At 44.4% G+C, this 8,849-nt stretch overlaps 1 pseudogene; it reads right to left on the bottom strand.

Annotated features, from left to right (window-relative positions):
- Positions 1–4,457: 4,457 nt before the first annotated feature.
- Positions 4,458–6,296, bottom strand: LOC144891955 (uncharacterized; annotated as a pseudogene).
- Positions 6,297–8,849: the final 2,553 nt, after the last annotated feature.

Below are 8,849 nucleotides of genomic sequence, written 5' to 3'. Positions count from 1 at the left end.
CCCAAATAAGGATACAAGCCCGTGGCTCGCCACGAGGGGCGGGCTGTTCAGCCCCATGCCCAAATAAGGTAGCAAGACCGTGGCATTGCCATATAAGGCAACGAAACAGAGCACGGGGGAGGGCGGTACCCAAAGAGAGGGGGGCGTGTCACACCTGCGTTTGAGGTATGAGAGAAGCGTGCGACGATCGCGCAAGGAGAGAACGAGAGGACCGGAGCAGATGACCGAAAGAGCCCGAGGAGTGTCAAGGCAAGAACGAGCCCTGCCGCGTGGAACGACCAAGACACGTGTGCTGCCGCCGCCCTGCTCGCTCCCAGCCCAGAAAGGACCTGCTTGCTGTGCGCCCTGCTCAACCTTCCAGGCTTGTGGTTCTAGCTTCCTCTCCCTCCAGCCAATCCACTCTGCAATTCCCCATTCGTGTACGTGAGTTTGTTTTGTGCGTCTTGTCCCTGGGGTTAAGTAAGACTGTATAGTATAAGCTAGTATTTGCACTGTGTCCTTCTGATTCTTCCATTTCCTTGTATATTACTTTGATTGCTTTTCTTCCTTGAGTTGTGTGTAAATAATAATAAATCCCTGTTCTTCCTACTTTGTCTTCTTTTTCACATTCGGTCGCTTTAGAGGTTTCCAAATTGAGTATACATGGAGCGATTCGGCCGACGCATATGAACCAGGTTTAGCCCCTTCGATAAACGACTCACGCCGCAGTTCGCTTCGCTCGGCGCAACCAATCTATTACGCTGCAGCCGTGAGCGGGGAGGTGTTTCCTTGCGTACCGGGAGGCGCTGGTATTTAGGTCATAGGACGGTTGGGCCTAATACCCTACCCAGTGCTGACCGGGCGTGACGTCATACCCTCGGGACCACGTCGGTCAGTCATAGATGAGGGGATTAATCCCCCCTCGATAAGGGGGAAAGAGGCCAACGTTGGGTTCCGTAACAATATATATATGTATATATATATATATATATATATATATATATATATATATATATATATATATATTGTAACGATTTTGAGAAGTGTAACGGTTTTTTTTGAGAAGTGTAACAATAACAATGGTGCAGTAACAATTTTGGAGGAAGTGTAACGAATGTGAAAACGTTACAATGTGAACGTTACAAAAGTATGGTAACATCCTCGTAATGTAAATAATGGTCGCAGCCGTCCTCCTAGTTAATTCCATGAAACTTACACGCAGGTCACGATATATCTTTTAAATAGTGTATTTCCTTATTCCATGTAGGCTAAATATGTGTTTCCCACTAGATTGACTTTGCATTGTATCAAACAAAATAAGCGCAGGCCCTTCCAATTTCCCCAAAACCTCCCTTCCAATTGCCTTCCGCATTTTGGGCGGTTTTCTTCAACCACCATTGGCCACGAGGTAGGGTTGGGGAAGAAAGGCGTGTCTCCACCTCGTCATAAGGGGGGAGGAGTAAGCCAGCCCTAACAGCCAATCAGCACCGCGGTGAGCGACCTGGTAGGCGTGCCCTCGGAGCCGGCGGCTTGATTTCGCCCGAGGTGATAAAAGCGACTGTAAGGGACTGCTTTACCAGAGGCCTTGGGAGATGACCTGGGGGATGAGCAAAGAGGCTGCACCAAGAGGAGCGGTGAGATGCGAAACCCTCCAAGCCAAAGAGGAGAGGTACTCGGCAAGGAAACCAGCTTTGGAGAGACGCGCTGAAAGGAGGGAGATGGCTCCACCACAAGAAGAGGAGCAGGTGTGCCGAACCAGCGCGTGACGTCTACCGCAGCGGATACACGACGGAGGGCTTTCCCGCCAAAACCGCGAGGAATTGCGAGCTGCTGCCTCCCGACTTTGCCTCCCTCTCAAGCAATCCACCTCAGGCCCTACCTGCCTGCAATATCCCCTGTGTAAGTGTGAACGTCCTGTCCTGCTCGTTGTCTTGGGGCTAAGTAAAAAATGAATAGTGTAAGTTAACGATTCGCTGTGTTACTGCTTCTTCCATCCATTGCTTGTGTGTGTATAATAAATCTGTTCTTCCTCCATATTCTTCTTCTTCTTCATTCTCTTTCGGTCGCTTTAGAGGTTTCCCGATTGAATATCTGTGGGGTGATCTGGTCAACGTCGGGTGGAATCGGGTTCTAATCGGGGAGTAACTGTTCGGACGCGGTTAAATACACCACCGCTCGGTCAATATAACATCTAAAGCCGCGTCTGTAACAATATATATGTATATATATATATATATATATATTGTTGCGGATCTCACCGTCGGCCCCTTTTCCCCTTACCAAGGGGGGATTAATCCCCTTGTCTGCGACTGACCGACGTGAGTCCTGAAGCTGTCCAGCTCCCTCCAGAGAGGCAGGTGAGCAACCTCGTTCGAGACCGCGGACAAGATGTTATTTGCCGAGCGAATTAGCAGCCGCGGCTCGAACCATTAACAAAAACTAGACCCGATTCTTATTCGTTGGCCAAATCGTGCCACAGGTATTCAATGATGGAAAAGACAAGGACGAACGGATGTGAAGAAAAGAAGGCAGAGTAAGGAAGAACAGGGATTTATTACCAATATTTACAAGACCAAAGAAACCAAGGAGAAGGAAAAATACAAAAATAATGACAGAAGCAGCAGACACAGTGCAATACTAGCTTACCTATACAGTCTTACTTATTCCCTGGGACAACACGGACAAACAGACGACAGTCAGCCTTACACGGGGATGATGACCGGAATGGCAGGAGGTGGATGGCTGGACGGATGAGGAGGTGGGACCACAGGGCTGGAAGGTTCAGCTGGACGCAGGAGAACGGCCGGGCCGGGAGTGAGCAGCCGCCAACTCTCCACACTTCCGTTCGCACGGCGGCGTTGCTTCACGGCCGCGGATCGAACCGCCATTAAAGCTCAACTCCATCCAGCTGCGGTGGATTCAGCTGTGGTGGATTCCTTACTCATCTGCTGTGGGGGCTTCCTCGGTTATCTGCTCCAACTGGACTCACAGCTCCTCCTTAACTAGGACTGGACTCAACTGGGCTCCGGTAGACTGCGGGTGGGAGGCTCCGGGCGACGGGTTTTATAACCACGCCCTACCAAGCCATGGCCACACCTTACCAAGCCGTGCCCACCGAGTCCTGGTTGGGCACAAGGGCTTTCCTGGCTCCACCCTCTGAAGACGAGGTGCGGGCCACGCCCGTAATGTAGCTCCTCCCCCTTCTTCTCCGAGGCTTGACCACGTGCGTAATGGAGTTTGGGGTGAAGAAAACCGTCCAATGCAATGACACTTCGGAGAGAGGATTGGGGGAAACTTAAAAATGGAACTATCTTATGTCATTTGGTGCAATGCAGAGTCAACTAGTGGGAAACAGAGCCTGAAGCTAATACACATAATAAGGAAATAACTATTTAGAAGGGTATATGATTTTCTACGTGCATGCGATGGATTAACTAAGGGGACGACCTTTGACCTTTACACAACGGAGGTATTTACAAGACTCATGACACTATTTACAATTGACAGAGGGTGATATTTACAACAATTATAGGATTTTCAAATCCGCAACACTGCACCCTCATCCTCCAGGCGGGATCCCGGGCCTATAAAACTTAACTTAGTGTGGCACGTAGGTGTAATTCCCTCTACAATTAACCTGACCCTGAGTGTGACAGTTTTAAAACACAAATAAGTATGTCCCTCTGCTGCATTGCACCCTGCCTAACAGATTCACGCCCACAGGATAACCGAATTGCGGAATGGTTCTCAAACTAAACATGTACGGTGGGGAGCATTATTTACAAGTGACGCTGATTGTATTTACACTGCAACCCAGGACCTGTGATTTTTCTTTTGGGGGGGGGGGGGGGGGGACAGCCTGTGCTGCATCGACGCACCAGCACCAATAAAGAGCACCAAAAAGCACCAGTCAGTGCAGTCACCATAGTTATAAATAAAAACAAAACCCTGTTGGTGGTCTTGCTCTTCGGCTCCCTCTGCTGGCCGTTGTTCTTCTTGATGTTGTCATTCTTCTTCTTCTTGTTTTTGTGGCCTATTTGGTGGAAATAAAAAAAATGCACAAAACGTGTCCGTTTTTTATTTATGGCCCACAGGGGCCGACTATGAGTGGTTCACCTGTGGGCTTGGTGCCATCTCACCGGGGGGGGGGGGGGGGGCCTCCGAGGCCCAATCACTGCAACCAAGGGTTAAATTTCTTGGGAACGCGATGTTGCGTCTCGCACCTCAATCGACTATAAAATTTGGACACCCTGGTACTACGATTACCTCCCGCTTGACAAGAGAAAGACAATCATGAAAATTTTTTAATTCCGAAAGCCGAGCGCAATTTGCACCCAGCGGGTGTCGAACTTACAACCTTCGGACACCGAGTGTACACGTGGTTTGAATCCCATTCTCCTGACACCAGTTGTTGCGTGACTACCCTTGGTGAACACCACAGGGTAACACGGATGACCAAACGAGCTTAATGCGTTCAGTTAAATGGCGGAGTTAATACATTCATTCAGAACAACAGAACCTTCAGAACATTTATAAGGCTTCTCTTCTGTGTGTGTTCTTTGATGCGTTTGTAAATCTGATGAACGAGCAAAATCCTTGCTGCACACAGGACATTTATAAGGCTTCTCTCCTGTGTGTGTTCTTTGATGTGTTTGTAAATCTGATGAAAGAGCAAAACCCTTGCTGCACACAGGACATTTATAAGGATTCTCTCCTGTGTGAGTTCTTTGATGCGTTTGTAAATGTGATGAACGAGCAAAATCCTTGCTGCACACAGGACATTTGTAAGGCTTCTCTCCTGTGCGAGTTCTTTGATGTGTTTGTAAATGTGATGAATGAGCAAAATCCTTGCTGCACACAGGACATTTATGAGGCTGGTCTCCTGTGTGTATTCTTTGATGTGTTTGTAACTTTGATGAATGAGTGAAATCCTTGCTGCACACAGGACATTCATAAGGCTTCTCTCCTGTGTGTGTTCTTTGATGTGTTTGTAAATTTGATCAACAAGCAAAATCCTTGCTACACACAGGACATTTATAAGGCTTCTCTCCTGTGTGTGTTCTTTGATGTCTTTGTAAATATGATGAACAAGCAAAATCCTTGCTGCACCCAGGACATTTATAAGGCTTTTCTCCTGTGTGTGTTCTTTGATGTGTTTGTAAATTTGATGAACAAGCAAAATCCTTGCTGCACCCAGGACATTTATAAGGCTTCTCTCGTGTGTGAGTTCTTTGATGTATTTGTAAATGTGATGAACGAGCAAAATCCTTGCAACACACAGGACATTTATAAGGCTTCTCTCCTGTGTGAGTTCTTTGATGTGTTTGTAAATATGATGAACAAGCAAAATCCTTGCTGCACACAGGACATTTATAAGGCTTCTCTCCTGTGTGTGTTCTTTGATGTGTTTGTAAATGTGATGAACGAGCAAAATCCTTGCTGCACACAGGACATTTATAAGGCTTCTCTCCTGTGTGTGTTCTTTGATGTGTTTGTAAATGTGATGAATGAGCAAAATCCTTGCTGCACACAGGACATTTATAAGGCTTTTCTCCTGTGTGTGTTCTTTGATGTGTTTGTCAATGTGATGAACGAGCAAAATCCTTGCTGCACCCAGGACATTTATAAGGCTTTTCTCCTGTGTGTAACTTTCGATGTGTTTGTAAATTTGATGAACGAGTGAAATCCTTGCTGCACACAGGACATTTATAAGGCTTCTCTCCTGTGTGAGTTCTTTGATGTGTTTGTAAATGTGATGAATGAGCAAAATCCTTGCTGCACACAGGACATTTATAAGGCTTTTCTCCTGTGTGTGTTCTTTGATGTGTTTGTAAATGTGATGAACGAGCAAAATCCTTGCTGCACCCAGGACATTTATAAGGCTTCTCTCCTGTGTGAGTTCTTTGATGTGTTTGTAAATGTGATGAACGAGCAAAATCCTTGCTGCACACAGGACATTTATAAGGCTTCTCTCCTGTGTGTAACTTTCGATGTACTTGTAAATTTGATGAACGAGTGAAATTCTTGCTACACACAGGACATTTATGAGGTTTCTCTCCTGTGTGTTTTACTTGATGACATTTCAATGTTGATAACCAAGACAATTCCTTGCTGCACACATTGCACTTGTATGGCGTCGCCCGTCTGTGTGTTGCTTGACATCTCTTTAAAGCCTTTAATGAGCTAAATGTTTTCTTGCAAACAGAACACTTGTACAGCTTCTCGTTCCTTTCAATTTTCTTGAATGTCGAACTACAATTGTTCTTAGTCAATACACTGCTATTGTTGTTGACTTCCTGATAAGAAGTCTGTGTCATGTTCTGATTGAATGAAACTTCACTGTCAAACAATTGCGAACTTGACTTGGAATAAAAAACCAATTTCAATTGATTCTCTGCAAAGACAATTCAAAAAACCATCAATAAATCACAATTGCTGTGAAACATCATCATTTAAAAAAGCAGAATGAATAGTACTCCATTACCATTGAAAACTGGCCCTGTGTCTATTCTTATCTGCCATGAGGCGGAACCGAAAGTAAAGGATCAATGTTTAAGGTCCCGTGACAAGAATGCTTTGAGATTTAGAGGTGGTTTCTATGTAAATGAAGGGTGCTGAACAAAATGGGTGGCAGTTATCCTTTCAGGATTGCTGACTTTTCTGGCTCCGTGCCATAAACCAATATAGCTGTCGCCAGAATATAAATTGGCCCTAACGTACCATACGTGGTTCATGTGTTTTTTCATACATTTTATAATTAATGGATGTCAGGGAATACATTTTTACCAGAAAATAATATTTATATTTAAAGTAAATGTCCAAATCCCAAGAAGGCTGGCAAAATCCAAGATTGCCACTAAAATCTCTCCCACTCTCCTTTCCTCCTCTGTGGTGGCCCTGAATTTGTGAAGGTGGGGGTACACCATCCTATATTTGGGGTATCTATGGGTCGCTATTACGAGATCATCAACTGTCTCCATGCTTGTTCAACACACAGAACTGAACTGTCTGGGGTATGCAACAACAACAACATGCTGGCTGATGTACGGCTTTGTTGATAGAGTGACAGCAACAAGATTTTAAAAAACCCAACAACAAGCCATTGAATCAGAAATTTACCGCCGTGGATGTACCCTCTTTTACACCACCTCATTTAACACGTCAAACTCGTTATTCATGCCTGTAGTTTGTGTCCTTCATGATGTCCTTAAAAACAGTACGTTTCTTGTTTGGAAGGATTTTAAATTTTGTTTGATTGGCAGACGAACAGACAGGCTGAAGTAATTCCTATATAGCAAGTGTGAATGCATGCTCAAGACGAGACTCCATCAAATTTAGAGCCAACACACTCCCAAGCTGCACGTTCATATTCCGATTAGTGTTGAACGATATTCAAAATATGAAATTAAAAGGAAAGTATGTTGTTCCTCAAACACAGACTGACAGTGACATTTGTCAGACAGATTGAGTGAACCAATTGTGTCACCCCACTTTCCGCTACGCACGCAAGACAAAAGGAAACGTCCCAATAAGCCGAGGATGTCTTCATTGAATGATCTTATGACAGGGGTCATGCTTTATTTTATTTTTTTTGAGGTCTGCCGGGCCACACCTGAAAATTTGACCCATCGGTCACCCAATTTGACCCACCCATTTGACCCATCTCTGGTGGCAAAGCCTCACTGTTTTTTTCATAGTTTAGGGTCTAGAGATGATGAATTGAGGTGATAGCAGTGTGAAATTGGCAGCTTTCTGGTAGTTATCACCTCTCAAACATCACCCTACCGCTATAATTTGAAGCCCAAAATTTGGGGGTAAGGGAAACTAAAATGACTGTAGTTTCGCTCTGGGTGGGTCAATCTTAACAATATACCACTCATAATGTCCGTCTATGTACCCTCTATCTTAATCAAGAAGATTTATGCAAAATATTTCATTATGTAGGTCACCAGAGGTCAAACGGTCACCAATTTTAGGGGTTGCCCTAAAATTAGGGCTGTTTAGGGGTTTAGGGGTTGCCAAGTCATGTTGCTAGAATAAAGTAACAAATCACCCAATGGTGATTTAAACATTTGGAATGCATATTTTAGAGGTCTTCAGATGATTCTAAGGGGGACATTATTGAGTTGCTTTTGCAAAATTTTATTTCAGAGCAATTCATTTTGAACCATTTCTTGTAAATACCTAAAATCCAGGGTTTCGGGGGTAGGGGAAACCATAATGACTGTAGTTTTTGAGTGGATTGACCAAAATTGAAAATCTAATCGTCAAATTGTATGTCTATGTGCGCTCTATCATAATGACACTAGATGATGCAAAACTATTTAAATGTGTAGGTCATCAGAGGACAAAAGGTCACAAATTTTCGATGCTGCCAAAATCGTCTTTAGCACAACTTATTCTACTAAAACAAAGTCGTAAAAATGAACAAAAAGTAATATCAACCTCCAGAAATTCTATTTTTGATGTCTTTAGGTAATGTTGAGGGCTTGGAAAGTAACCTGAGTATTTTGAGTTCTCAATCTTCATCATCATCATCATCATCATCGCAATCTGATTCAATATCAACTGTCATCTCCAGTTCATCCTCCTCATTTCGCTGGTTTTCGCAAGCTTGTAATTTACACATCGGCGTACATTTCAACCCATTGTCTATGCAGCCACACTCTCCCGTTTTGCAAAGTCGTTTGCACTGGCAGGCCATCATTTCCAACACAGCTTCAGTTTTCCTATTTTGTTAGTTTTCCTTGTGATAGAGCCACAAAGGTGACTGACAAAACTGAAGCACCAAGTTGAGTTTGTCTTGGAGCCTACGCCATTGTGGTGAACATCGAAGAAAAAGCGGACATCAAGAGAAATACGAACGTGGT

Source organism: Myxine glutinosa, chromosome 5, assembly GCF_964187855.1.
Source record: "Myxine glutinosa chromosome 5, kmMyxGlut1.1, whole genome shotgun sequence".
NCBI classification, from domain to species: domain Eukaryota; kingdom Metazoa; phylum Chordata; class Myxini; order Myxiniformes; family Myxinidae; genus Myxine; species Myxine glutinosa.
Note: the sequence above shows the minus strand (reverse complement) of the source record. Positions and strands in the feature narration are given on the sequence as shown.